The sequence below is a fragment of the Physeter macrocephalus genome, chromosome 9 (genome assembly GCF_002837175.3).
Source record: "Physeter macrocephalus isolate SW-GA chromosome 9, ASM283717v5, whole genome shotgun sequence".
Taxonomy (NCBI): domain Eukaryota; kingdom Metazoa; phylum Chordata; class Mammalia; order Artiodactyla; family Physeteridae; genus Physeter; species Physeter macrocephalus.
In genome coordinates this window covers 4,803,059-4,830,071 of record NC_041222.1, presented here as the reverse complement: position 1 = coordinate 4,830,071, position 27,013 = coordinate 4,803,059, and the positions used below count along the sequence as shown (strand labels likewise).

The 27,013-nt window shown below is 42.4% G+C and overlaps 1 pseudogene; it reads left to right on the top strand.

Annotated features, from left to right (window-relative positions):
• Window positions 1-21,144: 21,144 nt before the first annotated feature.
• Window positions 21,145-21,811, top strand: LOC129392396 (cytochrome c oxidase subunit 2-like; annotated as a pseudogene).
• Window positions 21,812-27,013: the final 5,202 nt, after the last annotated feature.

The window sequence follows — 27,013 nt, the reverse complement described above, 5'->3', positions numbered from 1 at the left end:
CTGTTTATATGACTAAACTCTATTATTATTTATGGAGAAGACACTTAAGATTTGTATTTGACCTTGACAAGTCAAGTTCCAAATTACCTACCCCCTTTTGTTTTTTCTTTAGATAAAAGTTACCTTCCTGAAATTTGCAATTTAGAAAGATGGCCTAGATGAGAGTTTCCGGAGAAGACCAGGTAGAACATTTATATCTCAAAGGCATAAGAAGAGAAATGCCAGTTCCTCCTAGGAGGACTTTGTTCCCTTAAGGCCAGAATGTTTTACTTACAAGTCTTTTAAGATGAATAGGGGAGGTTTGGAGAGTGTAAAATCTATCGGTGGGCTTTGAATTGTTTCTGGAGCCACACCTCTGGTCCTGTAAAGACTAGATTTGTAAAACAGGGACAACTATTTTTAATTCCTCAAAGAACTGGATGGCCACCTCAATGATATCCAAGGAGTGACATACCCATACACCTATGTTGGAATGTTTTTCTTTCCCTCATTTAGCTTAAAGAAGAAGGCAAAAAAAAAAAAAAAATTCCTATCAGGCTCTGAATATCAGTTATGGTCAGTTTAGTCAGACAGGTGGCCTGCCATCTTGATTATTCATTTACAAAAACTTTTAAGGATCCCCCCTGGGCTTAAGAAATTCTTTAACTGTGGCCCTCAGTTCAGCCTTTGATCTGAAGAGGCTCCCTTAGAGCCTCACGCAGTTCCATTTCTAAAAGTAACCACTTAATAGTGTCTTCAGAGTGGAAAGGCAATTCAGACAGAGGATTACTACAGTGAGTACTCAAATAAAGGATGATAGAGGGGAGCAGTAATTACATCAGTCTTAAGGGGTTTTTGTTGTTGTTTATTTGTCTGTTTGTTTGTTTTAGGTACCTTTTACATCATTAATCTTTCATTAGCCTTCTACAACCAATCCTTCAATGAGGCTGTTTTGGAATTTTGAAGCCTTCTGGGGCTTCTACATACCAATTAAAATAGGTCAATATTTTAAGATGAGAGCTCTCTTTAGAACTCTTTCCAAGTCTAAGGATCCAAGGAGCTAGCCCTACAAATATTTTCTCCTGCTAATATAATTTTAGAAAAGAGAAAAACTCTTGCCACTCTTATTTCCAATAGACCCTGCAGGCTGGGCTCCAGGAGAATGACTGATATGGTTAGAACTTACCTTCTGCTGGCTTTACTTGCACACACAAAAATCGGTTTTGCAATGTCAGAAAAGAGTCCCATCATCTTTGCCATTTCAGGGCAGGATTTCCTTTAATTTCCAATTAAGTAAGCACTTGCAAGCATACATAAACCCTGCTGGTATTCCCATAGGTGACTCTCCACTGGGGAGGTGTTTGGCCTCTGAGGCACAATTTCCCATTATTAATTTGGTAGTCTAATTCAGATATGAGATATGATCTGAACAATTTTTTTTTTTTTGCCCCACCGTACAGCCTGTGGGATCTTAGTTCCCCGACCAGGGATTGAACCCACGAACAACTTTCTGAGGACAGTGTGGTGGATCAAATATGTGCTGCTTCTGGATCTAGCTCCCCAAGGTGTTACCCTTGAGTACATTCAACTCTTTTACATTTCTCGATTTTTCCCTCTGACAGTGTAAAACCACCATAGGTACTCAGAGCACTGTATGATCCGTCCTTATCTCGTGCATCTCCAGAAGAGCACTATTTACTTAATGGCTGTAGTGGGGTTTCCCTGTAGAACCGCTACACGTCACAAGGATTAATCCTCAGATACTTCCACTAGGTCCTCAGTTGCCTGAGGACACCTTGTGGCCAGAAGGAGCAACTGTCCCTTGCTTTTTGGAGTTGAATAATTCAATCTGTCATTCACTAGCAAAAGTTTTATTCAGACCGCATATCCACTTGGTTTTTTCCATTTAAACCAAATTTAACAAAAACCCAGCCACCCATGTTTCCCTGGGCCTCCTGCCCATATCCCTCCAGGTCCCTGCCTAGGAAATGCACTGGTGCCCTTTAAGACTCTGAGTCTTAAGTAAAAACAGCTCAAATAAAATTTTTAGGATCATCAGGGACTTCCCTGGTGGTCCAGTGGGTAAGACTCCGCGATCCCAATGCAGGGGGCCCAGGTTTGATCGCTGGTCGGGGAACTAGATCCTGCATGCATGCTGCAACTAAGGAGTCTCCATGCCACAACTAAAGATCCCACAAGCTGCAACAAAGATCCCGGGTGCTACAACTAAGACCTGGTGCAGCCAAAATAATTACATAAATAAATAAATAAATATTTTTTAAAAAATAAAATTTTTAGGATCATCACTTAAAAGCAATGAAATCCAGATATCAGGAGAACTCACTGGAATACCTGAGGAGTACCGAGAAGCTGGTGGGGCTCAGTGGGCCTCTGCTGGTACCAAGTGCTGGTTCAGGGTAGACTCCAGGTGTCCTCTGGTGGGTATCTCTGATATCCTGCTGACTACACCATTCGTACGTTGATGAAAAAATTAATCAATGGTTTATCTAAGAAAGAAATGGAAAGTTGTATTTGAGCCAACCTGAGGATTATAACCTGGGAGACAGTCTTTCAGAAAGTGCTGAGAACTGTTCCACTTGTTAGAGGTCAAAGCACAGTTATTTAAGATTTTGAGACAAAGGGTCATACGTCAAATGATGTATTAACAGTTTACACAATCCAGATCTGCATGTACAAAATGAGTAGTGGGTCAACACGACCCCTTACAAAATTAAGAAAGAAGATTATTTCCTAAGGAGGTCTGGTTAATACAGATGCACAATACACTCTCAAGGGGAGGGACGAGGCTCAAACAAGCAGAGAAAAATGTTATGTTTAATTTTTTCTTGTCTTGCCATAAAGTACAAATTTTCTTTCATCACTGGCTACAAGTTCACTCATAGGCAAAAAAGGGGAGAGGGGTTTTGGTGAACATCTAGCAATCTCTTCCATACATCATTCCAATGGCCCACATTTCCTTGAGGGTCTGTATTATCTTCCTAGGGCTGCCATAACAAAGTACCACAAACTGGGTGGCTTAACACAGCAGAAATTTATTGTCTCACATTCTGGAAGCAAGAACTCTGAAATTAAGGTGTCAGCAGGGCCATGGTCTCTCTGAACTCTCTAGGGAATGAACTGTTCTCCATGTTTCTTTTCTAGCTTCTGGTTGCTTCCAGACATTTCTTGCATTCCAGGCTTGTGGATGTGTGATTCCAATTCTCCATCTTAATATGGCTTTCTCCCTGTGTGTCTCCACATTGTCCTCCCTTTGTATATATCTGTCTCTGTGTCCAAATTTCTTCTTTTTTTTTTTTTTTTTTTTTTGTGGTATGCGGGCCTCCCTCTGTTGTGGCCTCTCCCGTTGCGGAGCACAGGCTCCGGACGCGCAGGCTCAGCGGCCATGGCTCACGGGCCCAGCCGCTCCGCGGCATGTGGGACCCTCCCAGACCAGGGCGCGAACCCCATTCCCCTGCATCGGCAGGCGGACGCGCAACCACTGCGCCACCAGGGAAGCCCCTAAATTTCTTCTTTTTAAGGACACTAATCATATTGGGTTAGGGTTCACCCTAATGACCTCCTTTTAACTTGATTATCTTTGTGAAGATCCTATTTACAAATAAGGTCACATTCAGAAGTATTAGGGGTTAGGACTTCAACATATCTTTTTTGGGGGGGAGACACAATGCAATCCATAACAAGATGTATTGTCTGCAATCAACTTTTGGGCACTGATATCTGTATCATTTGCAACAAAAACAAACCTAAACAAACAAAGAGAATGTATTGGAAGGATATTGAGTAGCTCCTGGCATCAAAGGAGCACTTAACCAGGCTTTGGTGGAGAAAGTCTGGGCAGAATCAGAAATCAGGGCATCCCTAGGCAAAAACTCATGGACATCTCCTTAGGGTCTGCCTTCTGCAGGACTCAGCTGCAACATCCTTCTGGCCAAGTGTTCCTTCTCTCAAGACACAAATTCTTGGAAGAGTCAGTTGGGTCAGCCTGTGGTGGAACCAAGGCCTCTTTAGGGGTTTGTGATTGGAACATATTGTCTTGCTGGGATCTCATGGGAGTGGGGAAGGGGCAGCTCCTCAAAAGAAACGGGGCTGCTACCAAAAGATGGGGGAGAAATGTGTTTTGCAGGCAAAACCACAGCTGTTTGCTACCCATTGTAATTCATTTGAGAAAGATTTTCAGCTCAGGCAGTTATATTTCTAAATATTTTGGCACTTAAAGGAGCCATTTAGTCATCTGGAAAATGCAGAGTTGTGGAAAAATGGCGTGTCATGTGGTAAAAGGAGCACTCATGGTGGAATCAGGAGAGCAGGTTTTATTTTTTAAAAATATTTGCAGATGGTATAATTTTATCCTGGAAACTGAAGAGCTCTTGGAAAAAAACAGGAATGTTCAACCAAGTATCAAGTTACTAACTGGAAATAAAAATAATGCATTATAAAGCAATTAGAAGAAAAGCATAACAGAACCAAAGATGTTATTCAAATTAGCTATCAAGGCAATTTGTAAAGGAATAAACTCAGCAAAAACTGCAAAGCACCTTTATTAAGCAAAAACATCAGATTCGCCTTGGAGGCATAAAAGATGAAGGATGGGCAGACTTGAGATTAAAAAGATGTCACCTCTCACAAAATCGATTCATTCAGTGAAAAAAATCTCAGCCAAAAAAAAACCACAAAAACACCTCAGCCAATCAAAATCTTAAGTTGTTTAAACTTGAAAATATGAGTCTAAAATTCAAGAGAAAAGTCCCTGTCCTTAGACATCAGGCCCTCATAGCCAGCAAGTTTCCTTGCAAGGGACAGGGTCCAGGTTTTTTTCTTTTTTTTTTGGCTGCATTGGGTCTTCGTTGCTGCACGCAGGCTTTCTCTAGTTGCAGTGAGCAGGGGCTACCATTCGTTGCGGTGCATGGGCTTCTCATTGCGGTGGCTTCTCTTGTTGAGGAGCACGGGCTCTAGGCACACGGGCTTCAGTAGTTGTGGCGCACGGGCTTAGTTGCTCCACGGCATGTGGGATCTTCCCGGACCAGGGCTCGAACCCATGTCTCCTGCATTAACAGGTGGATTCTTAACTACTGCGCCACTAGGGAAGTCCCTAAGGGTCCAGGTTTTGATTCTGCCTCTGCCAATTACTGATCTATGAGACCTTGGGCAAGTAATGTACCCTTTTGGGACCTTAAACTTTCTCCCTCTGTGAAGGGGGATAATCATATCTTCCTGCTTCAAGAGTTGTTGCAAGGATCATGTAAGAGAAAGTATTTGAAAGTGTTTTATAAACTGTAAGGCACTCTTCATGCTATAACTACGATTTTTTTAACCCCCCAATGATGCCAGACAAATGTGACAAATCACAATGAGAAAAGTCTCCATTTTGCTCTTTTTGCAAAAAGACACACACTTTTTCCTATTAAACTCAAGTTACAAGATGATTTGTCAATATTTGATTCCTGTGGAAGACAGAGAAAAGCTCTGTGAGCTGCTTGCTGCACTAGAGGGGTAGTCATTCACTTGACTGCTCACTGGTCACGTGACCTGAACAGGATGCTTATACCTCCCAGTGCTCCTCTCTACTCTACCCCCACCCCGCCCTGCCCAAGCTATCATTTCCCATCTGTAGAATGGAAGGTTTTGGACTTCATGGGGTTTGAGAGCAAAAACTCTGGAGTCTTCACAGATCTCAGTTTGAACCCTGTTGCCATCACTTACCTTGGCTAATTCTTTTTCCTTCATTTCAAAATCTATTAGATGGGGATGATAATAATATCTACCTTATCAGGAAGACTTTAGGATTAAATGTGATAATAAATACAAAGTGCCTGGAGGATAATAAATGCTCAATAAATGGTAGCTGTTATAATTACCATAATAATAATAAACACTATTATTATCATATGCTAGTATTATTATTATCACCTCTAAGGGCCTTTGCAACTCTGACATTCTAGGATAATATATCAGAGAAAAGCTAAAACAGAGAGAAAATGGAAAAAATTCCCTTAATAGGACTTGAGTCAGTATTGCAAATGGGACATTTTTCTGGAAGGCAGGCCCATGTGTTCACAGGGGCTTATTTAACCTTGGTGACTCACAAATAGAGCTCAGCTAGGCCCTACCTCCTGTGGAAAAAGGGAGAGAGAAGAGGGCAAAGCCAGATGGATCAGATGGATATGGGAAAGCCCTGGCCTGGGAAGCTGCAACTGAGGGCCCCTTAGAGAGTTTAGTCCAATGGTTTTTAACTTGTATAAAATATATTTTGATCTGAGGGTTTTCCTTTTTCTGCAAATAATTTTTGAGGTAGGCACCATTGGTAGCCCACCCAAAGCTATGCCCTTCTCCTTCCTTAAGGGCAGAACCCTGATGTTGTCAGGATCAGGCAGCTGTGTGGGTCATTAGAGAATGAAGCAGCCTTAGGGCAAGCGGTAGGAGGAAACCTGATTATTCTTGCCAGTGATTGGCTTAGGAAAGGCCATGTGACATAATTCTGGCCAATGAGATATGAAAAGATGTCTGCTCAGGGGCTTCTGGGAAAATTTTCCTCTTCCTTAAAAAAGGACGTTCAGTATACTTTTGAAGGGACGGCAAAAACAGTACAGCTCCTATGGAGGGCACATTAGTCTCTAATTGCTTCTTTAACAAATTACCACCAACTTGGTGACTTAAAATATCACAAATTATTCTCTTAAAGTTCTGGAGGTCAGAAGTCTTACAGGGCTGTAACCAAGGTGGTTGGCAGGGCTGTGCTTCCTCCGGAGACTCCAGGGGAGACCTATTTCCTTGCCTTTTCTGTGTTCTAGAGCTTCATTCCTTCTGTTCCTTGGCACATAGCTCCTTTCTCCATCTTCAAGGCCGGCAATGCAGTGTCTTCAAAAGTCTCTCTGCTCAGTTTTCACATGGCCTTCTCCTCCATAGTAAAATCTCCTTCTGCCTCCCTTTTATAAGGACACTTATCATTGTATTAGGCTTTACCTGGATAATCCAGGATACTCTCCCTATCTCAAGATTCCTAATTTAATCTCATCTGCAAAATCCCTTTTGCCATAAAAGGTAATATCCACAGGTTCCAGGAGTTGGGACCTGGATATCTGTGGGAGCCATTAATCATCCTACCACAGAGGGGATTTGATACTAATTAGCAAAATTACCTGTGCATTTATCTTTTTTTTTTTGGTCAGGTTTATTGAGGTATAATTTACATATAGCAAAATTCACTCTTTTTAGTGTACAGTTCTATGAGTTTCAACAAGCACGTATAGTTGCATAATTACCACAATTCCATCACCCCCCAAAATTCCAACATGCAGCCCCTTAGGCATCAAACTATCCCTTCACCTCAGCCCTTGGCAACCACTGATGTGTTCTCTGTCCCTACAGTATTGCCTTTTGGACAATGTTGTATAAATGGAATCATGGAGTATGTAGCATTTTAAATCTGACTTCTTTTTCTTAGAAGAATGCATTTGAAATACATCTATGTTGTAATGCACCAGTAGCTTGTTCCTTTTTATTGCTGGGTAGCATTTGATTGTAGAAATGTGTCACAATTTATCCATCAGTTGAAGGACACTTGAGCTGTTTCCAATTTTTGGCAATTATGAATGCAGCCTCCTTAAATGTTCAGGTACACACAATTCTGTGAATATAAGTTTTCATTTCTCTTGAGTAAATACAGGAAAGGGATTGCTAGGTCATATTGTAAATGTGTGTTAAACTTTATAAGGGACTGCCAAATGGTTTTCCAAAGTGCTGTACCATTTTGTTTTCTCACTAGTAATGTATGAGAGTTCCAGTTGCTCTACATCCTCATCACCATTTGGTATTATTTTTTTCCCTCTCTTAATTTTAGCCATTCTGATAGGTGTGTGGTGATGCAGCAATCCCACTTCTAGAGATCTATCACAGGGGTGCAGTGGCAAAAAGGTGAAAAGATGCACGTACAAGGCTATCCAATAAAGCTTTGTAATCACAAGAGACTGGAAACAACCCAAATGCCCATCAATAGAAAACTAATTAAATAGACTATGGTACATACCCCAAATGGAGTATAGCAAGGAATAAGAAAATTCTTTATTATATGGTATGATCTCCAGGATACATTTTTAAAGTAAAAAAATAAATGTAAGAGAAAAGTGTGTAGAGTATGTAATCATTTATCTACAAATAAAAGAAGCTATAAAAATTTAATAAATATTACTATAGCAGAGGGAGGGACTAGAGAAGAAAGGAATAGGGTAGAATCTACAATCTATATTAAAAAAATATAATGTGTTTTGTAGATTTAACTTTGGAGCCAGGTAAGTATTTTATATAATTGCCAAAAAAATTTATATAATTACCAAAAAAAAAATGAAAAAGCAAACCTTAGAAATTGAAAGTAAAATAAAATACAAATGTTCCTAACTGTGGATTCAGTGGATGACATAACCATACAGAGAAGGATTTGAGTGACTTTAAATCATCATCATTTGACTCTATATCCCTAGAGCGATATATCCAAAGACAAAAGAACTGTGTATTATGGGATAAAAATATATAATCATGTTGGTGCCCTTAAGACCTGAGATATTTGGCATAGAGATACAGATTAGGATTGATGAGCTTAACTGAAAACTGTAATTCTCCATTTCAGTTGGAATTATTCATGTGAACATGTTATACCTTTTATCTTTAGAAAATAATATATATTTCCTAGCTATGACCACTAAAAAGAATTCAAATTCAAGTAAACAGTAAAAAGGAAAACACATTTTTAAGACAAGTAGGGAAAAGTGAACCATTTTGCAGATTTGATGACACTAGGAAATGGTTGGCAATATTTTAGCTGTGATCATGATATTGTGGAGATTTTTTTAAAAAAGAATTTGTATCTTTTATGAAAGATATATTATGAAAGATTTACAAAAGAAATAAATGTTTAGGATTTGCCTCAAAATAATCTGACAGGAGGGGAAAGATGTGTGAAAGTGTAGATGATACAGGATGATTGTGTAGTGATAGTTGTGAAAGCTGGGTGATGAGTATATTGGGACCATTATCCTATTCTATTTTTAAATGATTTTAAAATCCTTCAAAAGAAAAACCAGTGTTTTTCTGAAAAAAAATTTATTTGTAAAACTTTGTAGCTATTGTGTGAGGATGTGATGCTTGGAGCTGCTGCAGCCACCTTGTGATCATGAGCATGCAAGCCTGAAGTCAAAAGCATCCAAATTGATAGCTATTTAATTTGTATAAATTCAAGTTAATTAAGCTGACTAATTATGAAACTACTTAATGAGAAAATGAGACAATTTTGGTGGATAAAAATATTGAAATTGGAGATTCTCAATGTACATTCATGAAAATTCTTTGGTTGTGATTAATAGAAATCTCAGTTTAGCTTAGGCAAAATTTGGAGATGTATTATGGGCCTTCAGGGCAATCTCATGGAATTCTAGCACAGAAATGCCACTGAGACTCATGAAGAACATAGTTCAAGATGTAAAGTCTGTCATTATTCTTTCTTCAGTTCTCATCTCCGCTGCTCAGCTTAATTATGACTATCACTGCTCTATCTTTTGTAGACCAACTTTCTTCATTTTCCAGTCCACATCACAGAAAACATGCACATCCATAGTCTCTGGTTTTATACGCTCAAGTTCAGTTATTCAGATAGTGACTGATTTTCTCCCCCCTATACCCAGTTCCAAAAATTCTGGAAGAATGGATTGATTGGTCCAGGAACTGGCATTGTCCTATCCACAGGGAAGGGCTCACTTAGGTCAGTCATGGCCAGGGTTCAAGGCATGTGCAAAATGGCTGATCCTGTGGTTCCGGTGGTGTTCATGTGAATGGAGGGGTTGACAAGAACAATTCCCAGAGATGAGGGGGGGGATGTAGCTGGACAGACAGACAATAGAGGTCTAGTTGGGTCAGGCCAGATCACGATGTTTAGACTGGGTACAAAGACTGGTGAGAATGATGACTTGGATGAGTTTTACTTTGCTTGACTCAGGAAAGCAAACAAGCAGCGCATAATATATGCATGGGACCAGGATACGCGTGAGGGGACTCGGCTCCCAGCTGCCCCTGGGTCCTCACCCAAGAAAGTTCAGTGGGTTGTGCAGCAACCCAGGGGTCAGAAACTAACCAGGCCAGAAGTGCTCAGGCCATGGCACTGGGGGAAGCTTGTGCCAGCGATCAAGGGTCCATTTACTCCCATATAAGGGACCCCTTGCCACACTGCTGTCCCACATTAGTCCCATGTTGTTCTCTTTCTTACCATGCCATCAGGTCTAAACAGGGCCCACCTGGTCCACCAGACAAGTGCAACATGACAACTGTAACCTTCCATCTGTGCAGCTTCTAATTTCCTTCTGCCTTCTCTTTTGGTTACATAGTATTGAGAAAATCCTGATTCACACGGATAAGTAGTTGCAAACTGAAGCAGTTTTTCATAGTCTCCCATTGCAATGTCAGGCCTGAGCTACTGTCCAATTGAACTGATCCAGAGCAAAGCGTGTAAAACATGTTCAATTTGAGTTTAAATCATTAGTAATAGCCAATTGTTGTGGGTATTCCTTATCATTCATTTAACTGAGGAGAAAAAGAGCACCCAGGATTTAAAGTAAGTACAAAAAGTATCCAAAATAGAACAATGTCAGGGACTTACCTGGTGGTCCACCATTTAAGACTGCGCTCCCAATGCATGGAGCCTAGGTTTGTTTGTTTGTTTTTTAAATAAGTTTATTTTATTATTTATTTATGGCTGCGTTGGGTCTTTGTTGCTGCACGCGGGCTTTCTCTAGTTGCGGCGAGTGGGGGCTGCTCTTCGTTGTGGTGCGCGGGCTTCTCGTTGCAGTGGTTTCACTTGTTGCAGAGCACGGGCTCTAGGCGCATGGGCTTCAGTAGTTGTGGCATGTGGGCTCATTAGTTGTGGCTCGCGGGCTCTAGAGTGCAGGCTCGGTAGTTGTGGCTCACGGACTTTGTTGCTCAGCCTCATGTGGGATCTTCCCGGACCAGGGCTCGAACCCGTGTCCCCTGCATTGGCAGGCGGATTCTTAACCACTGCACCACCAGGGAAGTCCAGGGAGCCTGGGTTTGATCCCTGGTCAGGGAACTAGATCCCGCATGCCTCAACTAAAGACCTGGTGCAGCCAAATAAATATTTAAAAAACAAACAAAAAAACCCCAAAATAGAACAACGTCATCAAATTTACACACTGTTATACTGTGTGTGATCCTAATGGTTCCCAATGTCAAACCCACCTGACTCACAAGGTTCTGGTAATGAGTCACTGATAAGACGTAACTAATGCTACGTCACCCACCTTGACTCCGACCCCCTGCAAGGGAGTCCTGCCCAACAACGGTGGTCCACTAAGACTGCAGTCTTCAGTTAAGTAGGGGAATAAATGCTACACAATGGCTAATTAATAATAACTAGTGTTTTCATGGAAATGAATAAAGTGCTTCCATGTTCCTTTCTTTATTTGATCTCCAATAAGCCTGTGAGTTAATTGGACAGGTTATTTTATAAAGGAGAAGACTGAGTCTCAGAGGAGTGCCATAACCTTCCAAGTTAGTGACAAATCGAGAAAACAAGTGAGGCTTGAACTTCAAGCTCTTGGTTTTTCCTTTTTCCTTCCTCCCTTTTCTTCCCTTCCTTCTCTTCCCTTTTCCTTCATTCCTTCTTTGTTTTTCTCTCCCTCCCCGCTTTTCACTCTCCTTCCCTTCTTACATCCTTCCATAGCATTTGTTGATTCCTACTGTGGGTCAGGCCCTAGGCTTGAACTGGGGATTTAAAGATAAATGAGACATGGTTACTGCTCTGAAAAAACACGGCAGGAGAGACAGATGTAGCCAGAGCTAAAAATGAACACAATGTGGAGGCACCACAGAGGAGGGAGGACATTTAGCTAGACCTTGAAGGGTAAGTAGCATCCCCAGAGAGAGATCATGGAAACGGGAAAGGCATCCGGGGCAGAGGAAACAGAGCAAATACTTGAGAAGACATGAAACATGGTAGGGAGGCTGTGGGGGAAAGTCCTGGTTTTTAGCAAAGAAGGAGAACACGTGAAACTGTCTCTTAGATCAAAAAGGAACTTGAAGGCTGTGCTAAGAAGCTTGGGAGGTAATGGGGGCCATCGAAGAGTTTTCAGCAGGGAAATGGTAGGATTATACGTTTATAAGAAAGATCATTTGGAGGCCAGCTTGTGGTGGATGATTAGAATGAGGTTAGGCAAGAGGCACTGAGACCGGTTGAGAGACTGTTGCAACACTCCAGACCAAACATGATAAGATCTGAGGCATTGGAGGTGGTGAGGAAGGAGATATTTCACAAGAGATTTAGGAGGTAGAATTGATAGGACTTGGCAATGGAGGTCCATGAAGGATGATGTATAGGGAGCTGCAAGAGAGTACCTATGAAGTGGCTCCTGCCGTCTTAATTCCGTCTCAAATATTGTCCTTATCCTCCATTCCTTTCAGAGGATATTTATGTTTATATATTATCTCTCTCGGAAGCTAGTTTCTCAAGAATGGTTCTCCCTTCTCCTGATTTTAGTAGGCAGCAATTGCTTTTCCTTCCCAGACCCAGTTTTCTAGTGCCTGGTTCCTCCATAAAAAAGGTCATGGTGAGAAATAGCCATGTGTACACCTGGTGACTTTCCTCCCTGGTCGGTACCTGTGATTGGACCAGGTGGGCATGTGAACAAGCCTGGCCTATCAGGGGTATTCTCCGAGGTCTTGAAATTGGGTCGAAGACTATGGCAGCTGCTCTCTGGAAAGGAGATGGAAACTGGGTCACTGTTGGCTGATGGTTCGAGTAGCTGTTTTCTCAGAAGCAGAAAAAGCTGGCTTTTAATGAGTGAGAATAATGAAGTATATGCTCAGAGAGAAACTGAGATGAAAGAAGTTAAGAGGGCTGTGTGTGTTCCTCAGAGCACTCTGGTCCTGATTCCACCTGATCCTGAGGCAGAATGTTTGTACTCTTGGGCTCCCTTTTGCTTTAGCTAGCTTGGTGGATGTTACCGCACCCCAAAAAACCTTTAATACTTTGTCTACAGATGCTATTACAGAACTCACACACCAATGATTGCATCTTCTAGAAATGCATTTGTGTTTGTGACATTTACTCTCTAAATACTTCCCTTTTAGAGTAAATACTTCCTTTTCCCTTCCCTTATCATTCTTGTTCAGTTTTTAGAGTAAACTATTTAATTAAAGTGTAACATACACACAGTTGATGTTCATTTTTAAGACCCGCCCCAAATAAAAGACCCATTCACAATTATTTAAAAATCATTATTCAAAATTAAACATAAGGCAAATTAATCAATTCTCCCCCAAACATTTACGGAATATTTTTTCAGTGCTCGTGGGTACTGGGGAAACCCAGAGTTCATAGCCTATTGGAGGTGGGTGGATGGGCGTGGGGAAAGACATACAAACAAAGTATTATTTGCAAAATTCTAAAGTAGAAGCACTTACTTGACAAATATTTATCTAGTGCCCACTATGTGCCAGGCACTGTGAAAGATGCGAGGAAGTCAGTCCCATGGACTCTAAGTGCTAAAGGAAGTATATAAGAAGAGATGTGGCAGAACTGAAAGGGGTCAATTAGTTTTACCCCAAGGGCTCAGGAGCAGAGAAGGTGGTATTTGAGTTGGGCTTAAAAAAGTAGAATTGGCAGATGGTGAAGGTAGAGAAAGGGCATTTTATTGTTCAAGAACCAGCATGGGCAAAGGTCTGGGGGAAGGATGGTTCAAGGACATGTCTGGGGAGCTGGGAGAAATGCCTGTGACCAGAGGCGGATTATGAGTTGGGAAGGGGGGCAGTGGCAGGAAATGAAGCTGGAAGGAATCCTGCGGGGAGATCACAAAGGGTCTCGAATGCTATGTATGAAGAGATATTTACTGCTTACCAAATATCCTTCTCCTCCCCACATTTCCCTGTCTCCTCGCAGTTAAAGAGAACCACCTGCCTAGTTTCGCCAACGGCTGTCAGTGGAAGTTACGCGTGTCAGTTCTGGACTGGAGTATAAAAAAGCACGTTCTTCCTTAGCTTTCCTGCCTTGCCCAGTAGCCAAGGAGCCCTCATGTTCCAAGTGATACAGCTCCACCATGGTGGCCCCTCCATCCGTCTGGGTCCATGAGTGATTAGTGGAGCACGTGCGTGCGGTATGTACCATGAATAAGAAATAAATTTATCTTGTGTTAAGCCATTAGGATTTGGGGATTAATTCATTACTGCAGCATAATTTAGGCTACTCTGACTGATACACCAGGCTAAGAAATTTGGAATTTGCCCTGGAGATGGAGTATAGCCATTGAAAGTGCGTAACATTGTCAGATTTGCCAGACACTGCTATCCAGATTATCCCTGTTCATGTGTAACAGTGGTGTCATTAAGCACTGTCCCATCTCAGGAGGATGTGAGCTTGTTCAGTTCAAATCCCACTTTTCTCATTCCCCTTCCCGCACAGAGTACAGATGCCCAGAGCTTTCTTGTCACCATTCCACTGGGTCCAGGTGCCCATTCCCTTGCTTTGGGCTCATGGGTTTTGTCCTGGGGCATGATGTCACCTGGAGTAATGGGGCAGGTTCATGTTGAAGTTGTGTGGTATGGCTGGCCATCTGTCCAGCTGGGCAGGCATCAGTGAGTTAGAGCTGCTAATGCATCTAACAGTTCCAATGCTGTTAGAGTGACCTGTTCACCAGCTGCCCACAGAGGAACAACCTGTGTGGGTGAGTTTGGGGCAGGCAACAGGAGGTTCTCTGGTCATGGCTGAGTGACCTGTGACAACGACTCAGCTCTTGCCTTGCTCCTTGTTGCTCAAACAATGTCCCTTGAAGCCTTGTTTGCTAATTCAGTTCACCTGGCTCAACTATGCTTTGGGTCATTTTGCTTTGTGATAAGCTGCCCCAGATCAGCTCCCAGGCCAGGAGTGTCCTTGTGTCAACCCCTGCCTGTCACTTTCCTCTCCTCCTCATGTCCTCTGACCTGCTTCTACTTTAGAGAAAATCTCTCTTGCTCCTTTTGGGCACCTCCACGGTACTTCTTTCTCTCTTCTAGTTCCTCTACTCTTCTCCAGCTCGCTAACAGAGGACTTGATGATCTATTAAATCGAGGGTCTGGATCATCAGCAGTTAATACAAACAAACCGAAAAAGAAAAAGAGTTCCCTTTTTTTAAGGGTAGGGACAACTCACCTTTCAAACTGCACAATAAATAAGGGAGAATAATTGCGGTAAGTAGGCGAAAAAAGGGAGGCAACTGCAGACTGTTTTGGTATTGAAACGGTTTGAGCCCTCACATCCTGCCACATTCCTAATGGCAAGATCTGGCTCCCCCTAAAACAATAGTCACTTGTTCTAAAGGCCTCCAGCCTTACACCATTATGGAGAGCCATCTCAGCCCTGGAGGTCTGTTTCTATTTCTTATTCTTATTTAGTTCCTTCTCTTTATTCTTCTCTTTCCTCAGGTCTCAGTGCCCCAAACTCCTGGCTCTTGGGTCCACCTCAGAGGAGGTAAAGAATCACTGAAAATCAGAACTGCCTCTCACCCAGAGAGGTCACCCGTTACTTTCTGATGGTTTTAGCTGGGCTTTGGCTTTGCACACCCAAAAGACCCTTAGAAGCTTTTCTCCCCAACAGGAGAGCAATTTTCTCCGGAATATGAAATCTTCTGCCATCTCTTTAGCAACAAGTACATACTGCAGTATTTTTGTGTCTCTGCAACCTGTGTTTTCTGTCTATTGTTGTTATTATTTTGAATAGAGGATACATTCAGATGATTTAAAATTCAAAGGCAACAAAGGGTATACACAGAAAAATCCCCTTTCTCCCCGTGTCTAGCTACCCCAAGATTCTCCCCAGAGGTGAGCAATGTTACTAGTTTCTTATGTATCCTTCTAAAGTACTTTATACAAGTACAAACACATGTATCTATTCTTTCTCTCTCTCTTTTTTTTTCAGTCTTCTCACATATGCTAGCATTGTATACATGCTGCTTTGCACCTTGCTTTTTTCACTGACAAATATGCATATAGTTTGGGAATGCCCCCATTTTACTACACAGAGCGTTACCAATCTATGGTATTCTAGTGTATGCACGTTACATAACTTATTTAAATCATCCCCTATTGATGGACATTTAAGTGATTTCCAATTTTTTGCTGCTATAAGCATTGCTGCCCTGATCACCTTGTAGATGTGCCCTTTTGCACATTTTTGAGTACATCTGTAGAAACGAAGTCCTGGAGGTGGAATTCTTGGATCAAATGATAAGTATTCCAATTGCCCATCTTTGGGCTTTTACCAATTTACACTCTCACTAACCATTAAGAGATTCTGTTTTCCCACAGAGTGCTTTACATGTATTTCTAGAAAAATCCTTCTGGGGCCATGTGGAAATAGGATTGGAAGGAGAAGACCTAACAGTACCCATGAGAGAGATGGTGTGTTCTAGGTAAAGTGGGGCAGGGAAGATTTGCTCTTTGGAGGTCAGAGAAGGCTTTCTGAAAATGAGGCTCTTGAAGAATCAGGCGCTCGCCAGACAGAGAGAGAAAAAGCCTGTGTGGCCGTACTGGCTCTTCCTGGTAGTTTAATCTGAAGAGATAATTTGGGGGAGATAAAAACATTGTATGCCTGAGGAGGTACCTTGCAGAATCACCGATAAGAATAAGGAATAAGGAATCATTTGGTCAGGGTTAAATAATGATGATACATGAATGTTATGGAAAAGCAAAGTATAATAATAATAACAATAATAGCAATAGTAAGAGCAGCTTTTTAACATATTTGCTAAGAAATTTATTATTTTCTGATATAAAGCTTAGCAATTAAATGATAAAATTGTATCTGAAAAATATACACATGCATATAAGCTTTAAGTTTAGGACCATATCTTGGTAAAACTAGCATAAAATATGAAAATAAGACAAAGAAAAAGAGAATTATCTTGGGCTAGGCAATTCAAGATATTTGATTTTGCATTAATAGCAGCTATTGTTTATTAAGGGCTACTATGTGTCAGGCACTGGATTACATATTACAGATGCATTTCTTAAAACCCATTGAATCCTTATTCCATCTCTCTGCATAAGGCACAACTATTTCCAATTTACAGATAAGAAAACCGAGGATCAAAGATGACAAGTAACTTGCCAAAGGTAACATAACAAGGAAGTGGCAAAACCAGGATTCCACAAAGCTGTGTGACCACAAAGGCTGCCCTCTCACCCACTAGAATAGCCTCCTCTCTGTTAGCTTGCTCAACTCTCCAGAGCTCTGGTGAAGGTGTCAGCGGAGATGAAGCGATTACAAGTGAGAAAACGGAGACTCAGGAAGTTATGACTTTTTCAGAGGAAATATAAAGAATATATTGCAGCAGGGGAAAATGTTTGCTAAATAATATAGTGAGGGAAAAAAAGCTATGTGCATAATTGTTTAAATGAGAAGATCACAGCTATGTAAAAACAGAAATACCTGTGGGTTTGCTGATTACCCAGCCAGAATAGTCTAGGGCAGTCCTGGGTTTAAGTTCCTGATTGTTGGCAGCCCTGTATCAGGTGCTATGCTCTGCCTTTAGGAAAGTTGGGGAAATTTGGCTATTGTACTTAAAACTAAAGACTATATTGAAGACATTTAAGTATTTTTGATACCACTGAGCATTTAAATATGTAAGTATTATGGAACAAACAGAGCTCCTAAAACCTTTGTAATTTCCTAAGTGATAAGGCTGCCAGGAGCATCTTTTGTACTGATGTTTGGTTTATTGATCCTGGTTCCTGACACAGAGCTCCTAAATCCCTTGGAATGTCCTGGGTGATAGGAATGTCTGTTGTTCTAATGAGGAGAATTTTGGTGAGCTGGTGGATGGCTTCAGCATGGGGGTTAGTCATCAGAAAAAACTAAGCTGTGGTTAGAAGTCTGGAACTTTCAGCCCCACTCCTCCATCCTCTGAGAAGGGGAGAAGAGCTGGAGATTGAGTTAATACTTGATCATGCCTATATGATGAAGCCTCCATAAAAATTCCTGAACTACGGGGTTCAGAGAACTTCCAGGTTGCTGAACACATACAGCTGCTGGGAGAGTTGTGACCCCAGAGAGGGCATGGAGCCCAGCTCAACACCTTTCCTCGACATCTTGCCCTGTGTATCTCTTCCATCTGGCTGTTCTTGACTTGTATCCCTTATTGTAAACTGGTCACCTAGTAAGTAAATTGTCTTCCTGAGTTCTGTGAGCCATTCTAGCAAATTACCAAACCTGAGGAGAGGGTCATGAGAACCCCTGACTTATAGCTGGTTGGTCAGAGGTACTGGAGGCTTGGGCTTGCATTTGGCATCTGAAGTGGAGGTGGAGGACATTCTTGTGGGACTGAGCCCTTAACCTGTGGGATCTGATGCTAACTCCAAGTAGATAATGTCAGAATTGAATTGGATTGTAGGACACCCAGCTGGTGTCACAGAATTGGTCAGTGTGGGGAAAACACCTACACATTTGGTGCCAAAGGGAAGTTCTGTGTGAGTAGTAGAGAAGAAACAGTAGTTTCCCCTTTACACACACACACACACATTTCAGGGCTGTTACAGTGACTCAAACTTCTTTAAAATATGAAACTTGGAAACAACCAAGGCGTGATATTTGATACAAATCTAGAAGGTTAAGGAAGCAGACATTTTGAGAGGGTATCTTAGCCTTACTAATTAATGTAAATTGATAGCAAGGTCTTGCCTATTCATTACTCCAGTCATTGGATTTCTGTGGTGATTGTTTTTTAAAGGTTAGACTTGACCAACTCCATTATAATTTTTTTTTCCAGTAGTACAAGCAGACAGAATCAAGAGAGGAGGTTTATGTTTATTTCAAATAGTGAAAGTAACAGCTATCAATTGGTTGTATCAGAAAGGTTATTGGAATTCCTTTATTTGATCATTTGTTCATCCTGCCTTCATGTCAGTTCTGCTGTTTATTCATTAAAAAAATTTTTTTTTAATTTATTTTTGGCTGTGCCATGTGGCGTGCGGGATCTTAGTTCCCCAACCAGGGATCGAACCCGTGCCCCCTGTGGTGGAAGCGTAGAGTCTTAAACACTGGACTGCCAGAGAAGTCCCTATTCATTTAATTCATTCGTTCATTTATTCATTCCACATTTACTAGTGTCCCATTATATGCCAAGTTCTGTGCTGAGCACAGAACTGGGAGCATAATAGTGAATGAGACTTTGTCCCTGCCCATGAGGGGTTCGCTGGTAGAGCTAGAAACATAAACAGATGATTATAACACAGTGTGATCCGTGCCATTTCCATTCAATTTAATAAGTGTATTCTGAGGGTCTGCTCCGTCCAGGATGCTGTGCCGGCCACTTTCATAGGTGGTAGAGGATGAGATATCTGGCCTTGTCCTCAGGGAGCTCATAGTCTAGTGAGGGAGACAGTATACAAACCAGTAACTAAATCATTACAAATGACCGTAATCTGTAAGGGAATTAAGCAGGGTTCTGGGATGAAGAATAACAGGACAGGGGAACCTCTTTTGGCAGAATGGTCCAGGAAGTGCTATGACAGAGGCATCTCAGGGGACCACTGGAGCACGGAGGGGCAGCTGGTATAATATACCGTGTAGGAGTCAGAGAAGGCTTTGCCAAGGAGGTTCCCCCCAAAGCTAAATCTGAAAAGATAAGAAAGAGTTAAACAGGAGGAAAATGTCAAGATGGGCAATCCGAAGAGAGAGAGAACTGGGGTACAAAGCTTTGGAGGTGTTGAGGTGACAGAAAGCAGGATCTGCTGGAAGATCAGCAGGTGATTCAGTGACAGAGGGGTACAGGGTTCAGGCAGGAGGGGACGAGATGGAGCTGCAAAGATAAAGCAAGGCCACATCATGTGTGGCCACCAATACCAGGCTATAAAAGCTTGGAATTTGTCTGGATGGTGATAAAATGTAGAGCTTACCAACCCATGGCCCTCAGCACATAAGGTTCGCACAGCTTTCCATGGGTCCCCTAAAATCAGACTGTACTGATTGCATTCTATACCATGATTAAGTTGTATACTTTAAAAGAGTGTGACACGTTGCCCTCTGAAGAGTTATATGTTTTTCTTTTTCATCTCTAGGGAAAGATGAGCTTAAAGATCCTCTTTGGGTAATTCACCTTTAACTGCTTAAAGGTTTCTCCCTCATCCCTGAAGGGGGGCATGTAGGGCACCTGGAGACAAAAAAAAAAAAAAAAGGAAAAAAAAGGGGGAGGTCTGGAGTCCCAAAGGGCAGAAATGCATACAAATTTTGATTTGGACCTTTCGGATATATGGGTGTGGTATGAGCTATAATATCAATCGGGTTCTTAGGGTTTATCGTATGAGCCCACCACATAGTCACAGTAGGTATAGACGTTGATACACGAGCGTATTTTACAGCAGCCACTATAATTATCGCTATTCCCACAGGAGTAAAAGTGTTCAGCTGACTGGCAACACCCCGCGGAGGTAATATTAAATGGTCCCTGGCCATGATGTTTCATCTTCCTTTTCACGGTCGGTGGACGAACAGGCATTATCCTAGCTAATTCATCATTAGATATTGTCCTTCATGATAGCTACTATGTAGTCACACACTTTCACTACGTGAAATGGGAGCTGTTTTCACTGTCGTAGGAGGATTTGTACACTGATTCCCACTATTCTCAGGATATACACTCAACTCAACATGAGCAAAAGTTCACTTTGTAATCATATTTGTGGGTGTCAACATTACCTTTTTCCCACAGCATTTTTTAGGCTTATCTGGAATATGCCTTGACGATATTCCGACTACCCGGATGCCAATACAACATGAAATACTAGTTCATCAATAGGCTCATTCATCTCATTAACAGCAATCATGCTGATAATCTTCATTATCTGAGAAGCATTTGCATCCAAACGAGAAGTACTAACAGTAGAACTCACTACTACAAATTTAGAGTGATTCAATGGATGTCCTCCACCATACCACACATTTGAAGAGCCAACCTACGTCAACCTAAAGTAGTCAAGAAAGGAAGGGGTCGAACCCTTTTTTTTGTATCAGTTTCAAGCCAACATCATAGCCACTATGTCTTTCTCCATGAATGAGATATTAGTAAAATTTTATATAACTTAGTTGAAGTTAATTCACAGGTGGAAATCTTGTATATCTCTATGGCATATCTCTTCCAACTAGGTTTTCAAGATGCAACATTGCCCATCATAGAAGAGCTACTACACTTTCACTACCACACACTAATAATCGTTTTCTTAATTAGCTCCCTGGTTCTTTATATTAATTTCACTAATAATAACAACTAAGCTAACACATACTAGCACTGTAGATGCACAGGAAGTAGAAACTATCTGGACGATCTTGCCGGCCATTATCTTGATCTTAATCGCCCTGCCATCACTACAAAGCCTTTACATAATAGATGAAATTAACAATCCACCTGTTACTGTAAAAACTATAGGTCACCAATGATGCTGAAGCTATGAATATACTGACTACGAAGACCTAAATTTTGATTCCTATATAATCCCAACATCAGACCTAAAACCAGGAGAACTACGACTGCTAGAAGTAGATAACTGAGTAGTTTTGCCTATAGAAGTAACAATCCGAATACTACTCTCCTCCGAAGATGTATTGCACTCATGAGCCGTACCTTCCTTAGGTCTAAAATCAGATGCAATCTGAGGACGCCTAAACCAAACAACCCTAATGTCAACATGACCAGGCTTGTATTACGGACAGTGTTCAGAGATCTGTGGGTCAAACCATAGCTTCATGCCAATTGTCTTTGAGTTAGTGCCCCTAAAATACTTGGAAAAATGATCCGCATCTATGCTATAAGCTCATTAAGAAGCTAGGTTAGCGTTAACCTTTTAAGTTCAAGACTGAGAGCTAAGATTCTCCTTAATGACATACCACAACTAGATATATCAACGTGATTTATTACCATTTCATCTATAGTTCTAACACTATTTATTATATTTCAACTAAAAATCTCAAAACTTACCTACTACCCCAACCCAAAGTCAACACTCACTAAAGTGCAAAAACAACCTACCCCTTGAGAGACAGTATGAACGAAAATTAACTTGCCCGTTTCGTGACCCCAACAATAATAGGCCTCCCCACAGTCATTCTAATTATTATATTCCCAAGTATTTTATTTCCAACATCAAAACAACTAATTAATAATCCCATAATTTCCCTTCAACAGTGGCTAATCCAACTCACATCTAAACAAATAATAAGGGCTTCCCTGATGGCGCAGTGGTTAAGAATCCACCTGCCAATGCAGGGGACACGGGTTCGAGCCCTGGTCCGGGAAGATCCCACATGCCTCGGAGCAACTAAGCCCGTGAGCCAAAACTGCTGAGCCTGCGCTCTAGAGCCCGCGAGCCACAACTACTGAGCCCGCGTGCCACAACTACTGAAGCCCGCCTGCCTAGAGCCTGTGCTCTGCACGCAACAAGAGAAGCCACTGCAATGAGAAGCCCGTGCACCGCAACGAAGAATAGCCCCCGCTCACCGCAACTAGAGAAAACCCCACATGCAGCAACAAAGACCCAATGCAGCCAAAATAAATAAATAAATTTAAAAATAATAATAATAAGCATCCATAATCATAAAGGACAGACTTGATCACTGATACTAATGTCACTCATCCTATTTATTGGGTCAACCAACCTTCTCAGACTACTGCCCCGCTCATTTACACCCACCATGCAGCTCTCAATGAAGGTGGGGGTAGCCATCTCCCTATGAGCCGGTGCCGTGGTTATAGGTCTCCGCAACAAAACAAAAGCATCTCTAGCTCACTTCCTACCACAAGGCACGTCCACCCCCCTCATCCCCATGCTAGTAATTATCGAAACTATCAGCCTATTCATCCAACCAGTAGCACTAGCTGTGCGACTAATGGCCAATATTACAGCAGGTCATTTATTAATACATCTAATTGGAGAAACAACCTTAGCGCTAATAAGCATCAGCACGTTCACTGCTCTCATTACATTCATTATTCTCACCCTACTCACTGTCCTCGAATTCGCCGTTGCTATAATTCAAGCCTATGTATCTACCCTCTTGGTAAGCTTATATCTGCACAACACATAATGACCCACCAAACCCACACGTACCACATAGCATAGTAAACCCTAGTCCTTGGCCCCTTACGGGAGCCCTTTCAGCCCTTCTCATAACATCAGGCCTAATCATATGATTTCACTTCAACTCAATAATTCTACTAATACTAGGCCTACTAACTAATACTCTAACAATATATCAGTGATGATGAGATGTTATTTGAGAAAGCACTTTCCTAGGCCACCACACACCAACTGTCCAAAAGGGACCTCAGTACGGAATAATCTTATTTATCGTCTCAGAAGTCCTCTTTTTTTACCGGCTTCTTTTGAGCCTTCTATCACTCAAGCCTCACCCCTACCCCTGAATTAGGCGGGTGCTGGCCACCAACAGGCGTTCACCCTCGAAACCCCTTAGAGGTACTGCTTCTCAACACTTCTGTGCTATTGGCCTCTGGCGTGTCCATTACTTGGGCCCATCACAGCATTATGGAAGGAAATCGTAAACACACACTTCAAGCCCTCTTTATTACAATTACTCTTGGTAGCTATTTTACAATCCTACAAGCATCAGAGTATTACGGTCTCAGATGGGGTCTACGGATCGACTTTCTTCATTGCCACAGTATTCCACGGACTACATGTAATTATTGGGTCTACCTTCCTTGTTGTTTGTTTCCTGCGCCAATTAAAATTCCACTTCACATCCAACCACCACTTCGGCATTGAAGCTGCTGCTTGATACTGACATCTTGTAGGTGTTGTATGACTATCCCTTTACTATCTATCTACTGATGAGGCTCACAGTTCTTTTAGTATTAATTAGTGCAACTGACTTCCAATCAGTTAGTTTCGGTACACTCCGAAAAAGAATAATAAACTTAATACTGACCCTATTAACAAATACAACACTGGCCTCATTACTTGTACTCACCGCCTTCTGACTCCCTCAACTAAACACTTGTGCAGAAAAAACAAGCCCTTAGGAACGCGGATTTGACCCTATGGGATCCGCCCGCTTACATTTTTCCATAAAATTTTTCCTAGTAGCAATCACGTTCCTCCTTTTCGATCTAGAAATTGCTCTCCTACTGCCCCTCCCCTGAGCAACCCAAACAAACAACCTAAAAACAATACTCACCATGGCTCTACCTTTTTTTTTTTTTTTTTTTGCGGTACGCGGGCCTCTCACTGTTGTGGCCTCTCCCGCTGCGGAGCACGGGCTCCGGACGCGCAGGCTCAGCGGCCATGGCTCACGGGCCCAGCCGCTCCGCGGCATGTGGGATCCTCCCGAGCCGGGGCACGAACCCGTATCCCCTGCATCCGCAGGCGGACTCTCAACCACTGCACCACCAGGGAAGCCCCATGGCTCTATTTTTAATCTCAATATTGGCAATTAGCCTGGCCTGTGCGTGAACTCAAAAGGGACTGGAGTGAGCTGAATATGGTATTTAGTTTAAAACAAAACAAGTGATTTTGACTCATTAGATTATGATTAGGCTCATAATTACCAAGTGTCTTTAGTACATATAAATATTATCATAGCTTTCACTATATCCCTCATAGGGTTACTAATATATCGATCCCGCCTAATATCCTCGCTACTGGAAGGCTGGGACCTTGGAGAATGGCTGAGTGAGAAATTGAATATGGGGTCTAGGCTAAGCAGCATGGGAACTGGAGAGCTCCTGGAGACCCCTGGCACCTGCTCAGGGACCTGAATCTGCAGGGTCATCTGTCTGAGGTCAGGGTCAGTACAGCACCACTGTGTGCCAGGGAGAAAGCAAAGCTCCAGATTGCCTGCTTGGTGTGGACGTGGGCAGACCCTCTCCCTGCTGGGGCTGCTTCAGCCTCGGAGTTTCTTGTTGAAACCTGAAAACAGGTTTCTCAAGTTGGTGGTTTTGATTAGAGAAGAAAAAACCTGAAGTGATTGCATTTGCACTGTGAGTTTTTGAGGACATTCTTACAAATCACAGCTGTAAAATAAGACAACCTAGAGTGACTTGACCTGAAGTCTAATATTTTGAAGGACAGTTTACTAGATCTTAAGAGACAGAGGCCCTCTGGCTCTCCTTGGGGCCAGTGCAGCAGAAGCAGGGGCTGGAAAAGCTCCTGGGTTTATGAGCCAGGTGTAACCTTTCTCAGAGGCGGTTACTTCTATTGTCCCAATTTGCCGATGAGACAATGGAGGATCAGAGGAGTGAGTGACTTGCCCAGGATCATCCTGCAAGAAAGAGGCAGGTGAATTAGAACACGCGGGTGTTCTAATTCCCCAGGCAAGGCTATTTGGACTCCAGCAAAGCACTGCTACTGCTGAAACAGCAGTGAGAAAGGAGAAAGCGGAGGAGGAAGAGGGAAAAAAAGAAAGAGAGAAGCACAAAAGAATAGGGGGAAGGGAAAGGAGGAGGAGAAAGTGGAGGAGCAGGAAAGTAGAGGAACGAGATCAACTTTTGTTGAAAACCTTAACACAATCAGCTGTTATGGGCGACTTTTTGTTTGTTTTTTCAGTTCCTCAAATCCCAAAGAAGGTAATGCATTGCTGGTCTGATTGTGTTTCTACCACAACTTGCAGCCCAAGATGCAGCACAACCTCTGAAAAGCCCATTGTTCCTTGGAGCGATAACTATAACTCTCTGTAAATGGTGCGGTCCAGTGCACACAGCTCTGCCTGCTCCCACCCCACTGGTGACCTGCTGGGACAGCTGAATGCCTTCTGGTCCGCTGAGCCCAGAAGAGTGGGGCTGGGCTTTCAGAAACAGCTGGGCTGATTCATCTAGAACAAAAGCCAGCTCTTCCTGCTAAATCCTTGGCAGGCAAGGGTTGCGAGGCCAGCAGGCCCCTGTGCCCCTCCGCAGAAACTTCTTGATCTGGCTACAACAGCGTCGGTCTGCTGCATGAGAGCCAGCTGCCCCATCCCTTCAGCCTGGCCTGCTTTTAGCCCCTCCTGGGAGACAGTGGCTTTGGAGTGAAATCCGGGTTCTTGTCCCAGTCCTGCCATTTCCCAGCTGTGCAATGTGAACGAGGGACTTCACTTCTCTGAGCCTCAGTTTCTCCATCTGTGAACTGGGAGGGAGAGTAGTTCCAATCTGAGGAACTGCTGTCAGATTTGAAGGAGATAATGCCCGGAGCAGGCACCTATGACTAGTTGTCCTCTTGCTGTCTTGTCATCTTGCTGTGTGGCCTCATCTTTCATAACTCAGTCCGGTACCTTGCATTCCAGACACGGTGGCACAAGCTCACGCTTCTTAAACTCCTCCGTGTCTTTACCTGTAGGCTTCCAGTAAATGATACCAGCTTCTGTTTACAGAGGCCTTGCTATGCCCCAGGCCTTGCAGCAAGCAGTTGATAATTTCACTTCATTTTCCCACAACTTTTTGAGGCAGACACAGATATCAGATGAAGAAACTGAAGCACAGAGAGGCATCCTCCAAGGCCCAGCTCATCTCCTTTGCAGTCTTCTTGGAGGCTGCTCCCCAGCTTCTCCTCCCGTCCCCACCCTGAGCTTCCTCTTTCTTAGTTCCTATAACACCCTATTGTAATTGTCTGTTTCCTTAGCCACAGGCCCTGCAAAGATTGAGTCTATGACTGATTCACCTCTATGCCCTTCACGCCAGGCACAGGGCTTGTACTCAGAAAAGCAGTAAGTAAATAATCAATAAGGAAAAAACAAAAAACATGAACTTTCTATGTGGATACAGAATAAAAGAATACAAAAATAGCACTGTGTCAAAGGTTTTTTTGGTGTGTGTTTAAGGGGTTTTATGAATTACTTTTTATTTGTAAAGCACAGCAGTGTACAACCTTTCTTAAAACAGGATTACATTTCTTAAACAACTCCAGATACTTTCCACATAAAGAAATACTGAGTTTTCATAAAACATTATATGAAATGTACAGGGAAGGGCCCAACTTCAGGCCCTAACATTGTCAAGATGAAGAGAAA